At 50.8% G+C, this 11758-nt stretch overlaps 2 non-coding genes across 2 annotated transcripts; both read right to left on the reverse strand.

The window, feature by feature from the left end:
* Window positions 1-9946: 9946 nt before the first annotated feature.
* Window positions 9947-10033, reverse strand: TRNASTOP-UCA (transfer RNA opal suppressor (anticodon UCA)). The gene has a single exon. It is a non-coding gene; the product is annotated as a tRNA-Sec (tRNA).
* Window positions 10034-11359: 1326 nt separating this feature from the next.
* On the reverse strand, window positions 11360-11446 carry TRNASTOP-UCA (transfer RNA opal suppressor (anticodon UCA)). The gene has a single exon. It is a non-coding gene; the product is annotated as a tRNA-Sec (tRNA).
* Between the last annotated feature and the right edge of the window lie 312 nt (window positions 11447-11758).

Consider the following 11758-nt stretch of genomic DNA (forward strand, 5'->3'; position numbering starts at 1 on the left):
CAGGTTGCCGACCCCTGAACGAGACCCTTGACAGCTCACGGGGCCCTTCCTGATGAAATACAACAATTAGCCTCTATCTAAATGGTAAACTAGTATGAAAAACATTCTTCAGAAATAATATTTCAGTTCAACATATTAACACACAAGAGGCCGAACATGCGTCAACTTAGCTATGGGGGAACCATGAGGTTTAGACACCAACCAAACTGATGGATTTACCACGATTGGTAATCGGTGTCAGGATTTCCCACTTGCCAATCGATCCTTGGAGCGATGATGATTGGTATGGCTCAGAGTAAACCCGTTAAGTTGAGACAATCATATGGGCTGTTGTTATTTTTTATGCACGCATTAAAAGGAAGTGATGCTACGCCAATGTTACATATCGGCTAACGTAGGGAACAAACCTGCAGGCGAGACAACAACAACAACAACACTCAAGGAACGATACAAATTAGACGGTAAAAACGACGCCAAAAAAGCACTAACGAACGTTAATAAAATCGTTGTCTTGAATGATGACAAATCATCAATGCGCGGGGCAGCCCCAACCATTACCACCCGCCCTTGACGTACGGCAATAGAAGCAATCGTACTGACGTCGCACAAATAGCTTACAGTGAACAGGTTCATTTACAGTTAAACTCGAACATATCATGAATTCTGTCGTATTATACAGTGAGGGAAAAAAGTATTTGATCCCCTGCTGGTTTTGTACGTTTGCCCACTGACAAAGAAATGATCAGTCTATAATTTTAATGGTAGGTTTATTTGAACAGTGAGAGACAGAATAACAACAACAAAACCCAGAAAAACGCATGTCAAAAATGTTATGAATTGATTTGCATTTTAATGAGGGAAATAAGTATTTGACCCCTCGGCAAAACATGACTTAGTACTTGGTGGCAAAACCCTTGTTGGCAATCACAGAGGTCAGACGTTTCTTGTAGTTGGCCACCAGGTTTGCACACATCTCAGGAGGGATTTTGTCCCACTCCTCTTTGCAGATCTTCTCCAAGTCATTAAGGTGTCGAGGCTGACGTTTGTCAACACGAACCTTCAGCTCCCTCCACAGATTTTATATGGGATTAAGGTCTGGAGACTGGCTAGGCCACTTCAGGACCTTAATGTGCTTCTCCTTGAGCCACTCCTTTGTTGCCTTGGCCGTGTGTTTGGGTCATTGTCATGCTGGAATACCCATCCACGACCCATTTTCAATGCCCTGGCTGAGAGGAGGTTCTCACCCAAGATTTGACGGTACATGGCCCAGTCCATCGTCCCTTTGATGCGGTGAAGTTGTCCTGTCCCCTTAGCAGAAAAACACCCCCCAAGCATATTGTTTCCACCTCCATGTTTGACGGTGGGGATGGTGTTATTAGGGTCATAGGCAGCATTCCTCCTCTTCCAAACACGGCGAGTTGAGTTGATGCCAAAGAGCTCCATTTTGGTCTCATCTGACCACAACACTTTCACCCAGTTGTCCTCTGACTCATTCAGATGTTCATTGGTAAACTTCAGACGGGCATGTATATGTTTTCTTGAGCAGGGGGACCTTGCGGGCGCTGCAGGATTTCAGTCCGTCACGGCGTAGTGTTACCAATTGTTTTCTTGGTGACTATGGTCCCAGCTGCCTTGAGATCATTGACAAGATCCTTCCGTGTAGTTATGGGCTCATTCCTCACCGTTCTCATGATCATTGCAACTCCACGAGGTGAGATCTTGCATGGAGCCCCAGGCCGAGGGAGATTGACAGTTATTTTGTGTTTCTTCCATTTGCGAATAATCGCACCAACTGTTGTCACCTTCTCACCAAGCTGCTTGTCAATGGTCTTGTAGCCCATTGCAGCCTTGTGTAGGTCTACAATCTTGTCCCTGACATCCTTGGAGAGCTCTTTGGTCTTGGCCATGGTGGAGAGTTTGGAATCTGATTGATTGCTTCTGTGGACAGGTGTCTTTCATACAGGTAACAAGCTGAGATTAGGAGCACTCTGTTTAAGAGTGTGCTCCTAATCTCAGCTCGTTACCTGTATAAAGGACACCTGGGAGCCAGATATCTTTCTGATTGAGAGGGGGTCAAATACTTATTTCCCTCATTATAATGCAAATCAATTTATAACATTTTTCACATGCGTTTTCTGGATTTTTTTGTTGTTATTCTGTCTCTCACTGTTCAAATAAACCTACCATTAAAATTATAGACTGATCATTTCTTTGTCAGTGGGCAAACGTATAAAATCAGCAGGGGATCAAATACTTTTTTCCCTCACTGTAAGTAACGTGTAAATTAACAATGAGGCGATATTCGTCAACTGTTCGTTTATTGAGTGGAAAATATCAGCTGGAACAAGTTGTGTGTGTGCGTGTGCGCGTGTGTGCGTGTGTGCGCGCGTGTGCGTGTGTGCGGGTGTGTGTGTGCGTGTATGCGTGTGCGCGTGTGTGTGCGTGTGCGCGTGTGTGTGCGTGTGCGCGTGCGTGCGCGTGTGTGCGTGTGCGTCTGTGTGTGTGTGTCTGTGTCTTTATCTTTGTGTGTCTGTGTGTGCGTGTGTGTGTATCTGTGTGTGTGTGTGTGAGTATGTGTGTCACTGGGCGGCCGTCGGTCTGCTCCGTGGTTTTTGCACGTGTTTATATTTGGAGGTCGTTTATCGCAGGAATATTTTTTTTTCATTTACGAAACCCACGTAAATGAAAAGTACAAACACACACAGAGGCCAAACACGCTCCCGGTCGTACCACGGGAAAATCGGGAATGCGGTCAACTGTGGGTTCCACTGCTTTAAAACTGTTGGAAAAATCAAATTGATCGACGGAACGCATGCAAGTGACCGTAAATCCCAAATATGAACAGCCATGAAAATATCGCGGAGTCTCAAGACCTGTCCAGCCCGATCCTGAGTTCAAGGTGTGATGAGTGCTTCACACAATGCTGATCCAACACTGGAACCACTCATCAGCAATAGCCATCATCAATCCACGACTGGATGAGCGCCGTCCGCCGAGCGTCATCTCTTGCGACGCTCCAGCGATGCATCTATCCACCTGCCACCCACACACGAGCTGAATTAACTACTCCCTCTCTTAGCGGAGGGGGACGTGTTCTCAGAAGCGTTCCTTTACGGTGTCCACAACTCGACGGTGAGTCCCGACTATCGCCCCTCATTCCCACGAGACCCGCCTGAGCCCACTGCCTTTCTTAACAGTCAATACGTCTTGAATCAGCGTGCGTTCTCTACGTGGCTCCTCGTCTGTCTCTCAGTATAATTCCAAGCCCCCCCCCCCCCCCCCGATGCTCTGCGCTTCTCTGTGCACAGCTTTTAATTCGGTCCCTGGAATTCCCATCGTTATGCAAAATAAGCAAAAACGGAATGCCCAGCCAAGGTTTGGAACGCGTCCGAAAGCGCGTCCACCGAGAAGATGGAGCCCATGAAACCTGTGTGTGTGCAGGTGCTGGGTTGATTGATACATCGTGAGAGGTGGCGGCGGTGGCTTGGGAAGGCATTCATCCAGCAGTGGATTTGACCATGGCCTACGATGATGATGCAGAGCAGCAGCATGAGTAACGAGTAACGCCACTTTAACACGCAGGACTTTATACGACCACATTAACCTCCTGGGGGTTCTTCGCACCTGTAAGGCGCACAAGTGGCGACATCACCTGTGCATACTTAAGACCAAAAACAGGACGACTTCTTCGCAAATTCTGGCACTCGCCTGATGACGCCGTTGTTGTAATCGCCAGCGAAACGTCGACAACTCATATTGTAACCGTGTTGTGTGTTTGCGCTCCAACACACACAGCCGTTGTAGTGCCCGAAGTCGTAACGGAATTGGGACGTTTTGTTCACGTGACAAACCCCCCGCTAATTGGCTGCGTCGGGTGGAAGTGGCTTTGACGACACAATCACATTAAAGCGACGTAACCCACCGACACACACAAAAAAAGAAACGTGGACGCATTTTGCCAGCCCGAGGTGTTTTTGGGGTGCAGCGTCGCTGGTTCTCTTGAGGCAGCCTGGAAACACAAACCCGAGGCTTTCCGCTGCAGATTTTGCTCGCCACTGCACCTGCTCTGCTGGAGATATCTGATGCAGAGAGAGAGAGGGGGGCGGGGGAATCGAGGGGGTTGGGGGTGGATTTGCTTACGGATGTTAATAACGAGTGCACTCTCCTTGAGCTTTTGGAAAAGAAGCACCCACACCCATCAATGTGCGCTTGAAAGTGAAGCACGCGGTGCGGTCCAACTTTGCAGTGTCTGTTCACAAACTCGAGTTACTCCCCCGGTCCCCGACATGAAAAACAAAAAGCCGTTTGTGTTTCTCCCCCCCCCCGAGCCCCCGCGCTTGGATCGTTCACGAAACGTCGCGTCCCCGAACGCGTCGATAAGAGGCGAGGAGCGTCCCCCCGCCTAGACACGAGACGTGGGCCTCCCTCGCGTCTCACCGCCCCTTGACGTCGTCCCGAGCCGCGAGCTTTGAACAACGAGTGGCGACGTGCTTCGCCGCAGCCAGCAGCTCCGAGTAAGCTTCCTCGATAGGGGGGGGGGGGGGTGGGAGTGAAATGATTCCCGGACCTCAGAACTGGTCAGGGCATGATTTCAAATTGAAGTCGGTTCTGTTCAGGTTGGTGTGCCGGGGAAATATTTCTCCACCCGGCACACCGCATCCAGGATACCTCCACCAAGCTCTGGCCGTGCATGCCTCTGGTCACGTGCCACCTATTTCCGTCTACCAGCGGCACGAGCGCTATTCAGGGATAAACTGAGCTCCGTTGCGGATGTCACTCCATTCGACGCTCTTGCGAAACTGCTGCAGCATCACCAAGATGGTGCACTTGTTGTATCTGCCTGGCCGGTTTGGCATCGCGGCAGAGTGACACGACTCGCAAGAAACGGAGCTGCTTCGGAGTTCAAAATCCTGGATGTTGGGCGGGGGGAGGGCAGAGGGTCAATGGTTCCTGAAGAAGCTGCCAACACCCGGAGCGGAACGTCGGACACAACGCGGGACAACAAGGCGATGCAACTCGGCGGAGAGCCAGACCAGAGCGCCTCCCGAAACTGATTGCCTCGAACCCTGAGATGGCTGTGCCCCGTCACCCCTCCCGTGTTTGTCAACAACAGAGCCCGGGGGTTGATCAGCGGAACCAGCCGGACGGTGAACCCGGGGAAGCGATGAAAGGCGTAGAGGTGACGGCCAGGGTCGGCGCTGTAGAGATCACGACTCGCCCGGTCACCGCTTTTGAAGCGGCGAGGCGTGGAGGCGTTACAAAGTGGCTTTGAAAAGCTTGCGTGATTGGGACCTCCCGCGGATCCATGCGGGACACACTTGAGGCATCGTCCACAACTACCGCTGGTGCACACGCAAGCACGCACACACAAAGATCCCCCGTGTAGCCTGTAACAGACTGTAGGGGCAAGTGATTTTAGCGAGCACCTGTGAAGGCTGGCACGGCACACGAGGGGGTGGGTGGCCAACACCACGCCCAGCCGCCTTTGTCGCCCGAGTGGCGATGCTCACACATCACACCGGGTACTCATTTGAGGCTGAGTCGACCTAGGGGAGGCCCAGGACCGGTTCAGATCATCGTCACTGGTGTTGGCCGTTAGCGGGAATCGAACCCGGGTAGCGCAGCGCGCCAACCGCTACACTCCCACTCCCCACACACACACACCCGCACGGACACAGGTAAAAACAACGAGCCTACCTTCACCCTACCTTTTACCTTACCACAATACAATCACTCTACCCTACCTTTTACCCTTCAGCAGGTAAGGGAAAAGGTTAAAAGCAACGAGCCTACCTTTAACCTACCTTTTACCCGTACCCCATACAAATTACCCGATTACAGGGTAATTACTGGGGTACTACTACACATGCAGGTAAATGCTAGGTAGAGCGCTTTATTCATCTAGAATACTCTCAATGATTCCAATTTTACACGCTTTCTTTTAACTCACTCTGTTGTTGTCGTTGTTGTATCCTCAAATCTTGTAACTCAATTTTAACCCACTTCCCAATGTGGTATCGACTGCAAACTTGGTATACGTATGTCATACTTATGACAATACTATATTCTATCATTAAAAAGAAGATAAAAATATGTTTAAACATTATTTTTTATATGTTATGTTTCGGCTTGGGTCTAATTGTCCACGGTCAACTGACGATGGCTGTCATTGGCCACGGTCCCCCTTACGTTACGGCAAGCTCGAGTCCACTACCTGGAGTCGTGGAGTTCTGACAGTACTAGTAGGGTACATTTCATAAAGGCGTGTTTTTAAAAAAGTTTTTTTTTAAATATTACTTATTAAATGGAGGCCACGGACTGCGCCACGGAGCTTTTAGCGGTAAACAAGGCACCGTATTTACCGGGTTAATACTTCGCGCTACCTTTACCCTACCGGGTAATTCTTCCGAGCTACCTTTACCCTACTACCCTTTACCTTACCCCTTGGCGTGTCGACACCTTTACCCTTTACCCTTCTACCCGGTAAAAAAGGTAAATTACCTTCCCTTGCCGAGGCCGACACACACGTAGAGGCACACACTCGCACGTGTGTAGGCCGCCGTCCACCCCACCGCCATCGCTGGGCAGGTGGGTCGCAAGGTCCGCCCCTTCGGCTCCCTCCTCCACCGAGTCGATCGGCTCCCGCCAGGCCCCCGCCGACCGGGTGATCGCCCCCCTAGCGCCCTCTCTGAGGGACACGGCTAAACTGCTGGCTCACTGCCGCACGGGGTTAACCCGCACACTCGCCCGTGTACACCACCACTCGCGCCAACGCGGCGCACAGCTGCATGACCGCACCCACACCTGCCGAGCGATTCCCTCTTCGCACGCGCTTCGCCTCCGCGTTCACTCCTCTCGCAACGCGTTGCTCCACACGCAGTCGCTCCACGCACAAATCGCCGACACCACACCGATGCTCTGTGCTAGCTTTCATCCGCGGCGCAAGTACGCACTGCCTGGGGGAGTATTTCGCGAGAAGAGCCTAGCCTAACTCTGCCTGCGTACCCGGTCACTCAAACGTCCTACCACGTACCTCGTAGCTGTACTCAGGTCGTCGCATGGACGCTGTGAGAGTCGTTGGGAGAAGGAGACGAGAAAACCTCACCTATCACTGCCTCGTAGCAGCACTCGCTGGCATCACGCGGCTGCTGCGAGCGGCTCGAGGAGGCAGGACGGCAGGGTGTGGGTCTTGACGGCCCGGAGGTTGAAGACAAGAGAGCGAAAATCGTCCCGGGCTACTCTTTATATTCGCTAAACTTCAAAGGCCCAGGGCGACGTCGCACTGCGCGGCCAATCGTGCGCTTACCTGCGCCCTCGCTCGTTTTCCATCCCTTCCGTGGCCTAATCCCCTCACTCCCTTCAAAGAGCCGGGATGGCGTTTGTATCGCGCGACCAACCGTGAGCCGGCGTGTGGTTACCGCCCCCCTGTTACCGTGGCCTCCCTCGAGTACCGCGGGGACGGCGCCGGCCACCCATTGTCTCTCGTTGCTGGGTATCTGGGAGGGCGCCCGGCTGGCGAACGCATACCCTGCGAGTATTCGGTGTGAGGGCCGAGATGGGGGGCGGCAGTGGCGCTGCGGTTCACTTGACCTCATGCTCTTCTTGCTTAATATTCCACCCTCAGTCCCCCCCCCCCCATGTCGTGAATAACTTATTGCGGTTGGCCCAGTGAACCTTTTCCTTCTGCGCCCACACAATGACCATACAAAGCCCACGCAATGCCCACAATGCCCACACAATGCCCATACAATGCCCACACAATGCCCATACAATGCCCACACAATGCACATACAATGCCCATACAATACCCACACAATGCCCATACAATGCCCACACAATGCCCATACAATGCCCATACAATGCCCATACAATACCCACACAATGCCCACACAATGCCCACACAATGCCCATACAATGCCCATATAATGTTAAGCTAATTTAGGGGCACCGCAATGTAACCTGTCCTGCGAGGGTCGGCCAATCTCCTGGCACCGGGAAACCGTGGGACTCTCCCTCTAGGGGCCCTTCGGATTAAAACCCGATGTGCCAGGCAACCCCCCGCTAGGACACTACTAAGTGTGTGCGCTGCGGGTGTGTGTATTCTCAGTGTATGGGGCCAGGGGGGAGTCGCAGCGCTTGCGGAGTCACTCCGCGGCCATGGCACCGCACACGTATAGCATGCTTCTAGCTCTAAGACGTACAGTATTTGGGAAATGAATACAAATAAGCACCCAGCGTGAATGGTAAACACAGCCTGTCTGAGTACGTGCCACAGCAGTGTTTTTGTAATATCTTTTACCTTTTTTTAAGAAATCACAGTCTTAATAATGGAATAATCATTGGCAGATTTCCAAGCACTAAGTGAACCGTACACAAGTACTCAGAATACATTTTTACCAACATCACACAGGTTATCGATTTGCTGCTGCTGAGTGAGCGATGGAGTACTTTTGCTCCTGGAGATATATTTTTACGAAACGGAGGAGTCCTCGATTCTGAGTTCGTGGTTTTGAGTAAAACAGAATTTCAAACACGGACCTTCCCTCTCGACCTCCGTCTCGGCTCGATGACCCGGGTGATAAAACATTAATTCCCAGCATGTTTAGGATTACGCCATCAAATATTTATTTAGTCTTAAATTGATTACTTTAAAATATACATCAATATTTTTTGAAATGTCTTGAATTAAACATTCTAAAATTTAAACATTGATATCAAAACCGCATATGAGGCGCAACGCGATGATAATTCTCCGCCACCCCTCCCTCCAAGCAACCAACGTCTCGATAACGTTGGGACGGGGGGAGTTTGAGGTCAGGGCTCTCACGCACGGCCGTTCTCTGCGCACGAGTTTCGCCTGTCAGGCACAGCGCGCGCCCCGCCTGTCCGACTTCGTCACTCCACTTTCGTCCTCCCATTCTTTCGTACGGCCGATGTGCTGTAGTGGCAGAGCAAACGGCTACAATGTGTCACATTGAGGTGGGCACGCCAGAAGGCCGCGCCAGGAGGCAGCGGAGTGCCTCACCGCGATGTATGCGTTGATCGGCTGGTGGGGGGGGGGGGCATTGCGTCGTTGTATGGTGTCTGGATGACCACAGTCGCACACTACTGGAGAGTTGTTAATTTTGTTCCATTCGTGCCTCGGGTATCCGCATCCAGTGCCATGGTTTGTGCGGCGGATGCGGTTTAGGGTGGACAATGAGCTCCGTGGAAATATCAAACCCAGAGGGGGATCTTCTGCGTTGGGTCTTCCACGTGAATCTGCCTCGAAGTGAGGGCGCGCGCTCGGACGCTCGAGGCGCTGCCATCGAGAGGCTCCTCCTCCTGCGCTCGGGGCGTTGTCGTCTCCAGTTCGCCACGACAATCTCCCCCGCGGACACGGAGCAAAAAAATCGGTGGAAATTGCCGCGTTAATGTTTTCGTGTGTACAAGCAGAATCGTTCATCATAATCGTGCACTCTTATCAATCCACTGCTCCCGATGTCGTGGGCGTTATCCATACCTCGCCAAGTGTCGGTTGCCCTGTGGAAGAGCTGGCCCCCGGCATGGGAATGTGGAATTTGCACCACTGGCTCAGAGCCAGGAGTGGTCATGAACGGGGTCGCATTGCATTATTTTAGGAGGTAGACAGATGTATTGCGTGGCTTGCATTTCAAATAAAAATTAGTTGATCTGCATCATAGGACCTCCTTTGCCAGTACCATAATATGAGAATAGGGTTTTCCCCTTTTTTCTGGCAACAAAACAGGTGTTAAGTTGTTTAAACACCAAACTGAAACATTTTTGCAAGGAATCATGTCTGCATTAACCACAATACTTGTGGTCAGAATGCAAACAAAAAAACAGTCTGATAATATATGGATTGTCTTTGATCCTCGTCTCAAACGGTGTTAGACCAGAGGATGAGCAGATTTAACTCAATCCAAGATAGAAAGAGGGAGGCTATCGCCCGAAAGGTGGAATTGAACCACTCTGTCGCTAAACAGCTACAGGTTTGAAGCCTGCACCCCGGACCACCGAGGCTCATTCGGGCAAACATAAATACTCATCGAGCCGCTATATATACCAGCCCAGTGTGTACACGCTCTACGCTATGGGCCCAACAACTACAAAACTTTACATGTAAGCTTCTAACTCGAACATACGTAATAAGTATTGATACGCGGCTAATTGTGCGCCCTTTTTCGGTACCGATATGTGTGTAATATTGGCGTCAAAGTAGCCAAGGTTGGTTTCCATTTGCGCATCGTATCACCATAATTTATGCTCAAATCCGCCCTTTAGTCTCGTCCGCATCTCGGGGGCCGCGGGGCGATTGGCCGCTTTCTGGGGGGGGGGGGGGGGGGAATCTCGAGAGCGGAGTCCACGTGCCCTGCAGGGAGTGCCGAGTCATCGTCTGCCGTGAGTCGTGGCCACTCAGCAGAATTGTAGCAGCCCAGCGCTGTGGCACAGCCACCCCCAGAGCTCTGCTCGAGTCTCTGCACGCGCGCGTATCCGCGTGCCTTTGATTGCAATAAATGTTGACATCGTCCGCATAATGTCGGTGAGTTGTGTTTTTGTCGATGATACAATACAAGTTATTATGAGAAATGTTGCAAAGCATCAACATGTGATAGCTTCTCAAGATGCTCAACACTTTCTGCCGAAGACCCTCTCTCCTGTAGTGTATACTCGGGATGTGTTCCCACATTAAGGATTCATCCGAAAATTCTGACAAACGAAATTGCGGATAATCCAACTTTAGATTTTTGTTTGCGAGATAGTCCGAACCTATGACGTCACACGAATAAACGTCACTCGTGGTATCGCTTCTGTGCTGAAGCGTCAACAGTTGTGTCACGTGGCATCGGGTGATGCCACTTTTGTAAGCACGAAGACGCGTTCCATTATGAAGCGATGAAAAGCATCTGAAAATCTGAAGGAAAAAAAAGGAAAGTTGTCCTGAGAAATCAGAAATCCCACTTTTAAATCCGAAACGAATCCTTCACATAGCCAGGATGTCCCAACTACATGAGTGGTTCCTAACCTTTATGGACCTGTCAACCCTAGACACTCTTTTGCGGACCACCTTCCAGCAATGGCATTTTGTAAAAAAATAAATTAACCAAAGACTGCAATCACCACAGTTCAACACAGCGTGTTAAACGACACATTTATATTTACGCGATCTAACCCCCCCCAAAAAATATATATATTATGCAACCCAGTTGCACGGACCACTTGCGGACAAGAGCGGCACATGTTGGGAGCGAGCCGTCTTCACGGGATGCGCGTGACACGCTGCGTTTGAGATGCTGCAGAAATCAAATCTGTAAAATCGTTGTCACTTAAAAGAAACTCGTTCTGTGACAGCGGTCGTCGCCCGAAAGGTGGAATTGAACCACTCTGTCGCTAAACAGCTACAGGTTTGAAGCCTGCACCCCGGACCACCGAGGCTCATTCGGGCAAACATAAACACTCACCGAGCCGCTATATACACCAGCCCAGTGTGTACACGCTCTACGCTATGGGCCCAACAACTACAAAACTTTACATGTAAGCTTCTAACTCGAACATACGTAATAAGTATTGATACGCGGCTAATTGTGCGCCCTTTTTCGGTACCCATATGTGTGTAATATTGGCGTCAAAGTAGCCAAGGTTGGTTTCCATTTGCGCATCGTATCACCATAATTTATGCTCAAATCCGCCCTTTAGTCTCGTCCCCATCTCGGGGGCCGCGGGGCGATTGGCCGCTTTCGGGGGAGAAATCTCGAGA

The sequence above is a fragment of the Petromyzon marinus genome, chromosome 17 (assembly GCF_048934315.1).
Source record: "Petromyzon marinus isolate PM22_M1 ecotype Great Lakes invasive population chromosome 17, UKy_Petmar_22M1.pri1.0, whole genome shotgun sequence".
In the NCBI taxonomy this organism is placed as follows: Eukaryota; Metazoa; Chordata; class Hyperoartia; order Petromyzontiformes; family Petromyzontidae; genus Petromyzon; species Petromyzon marinus.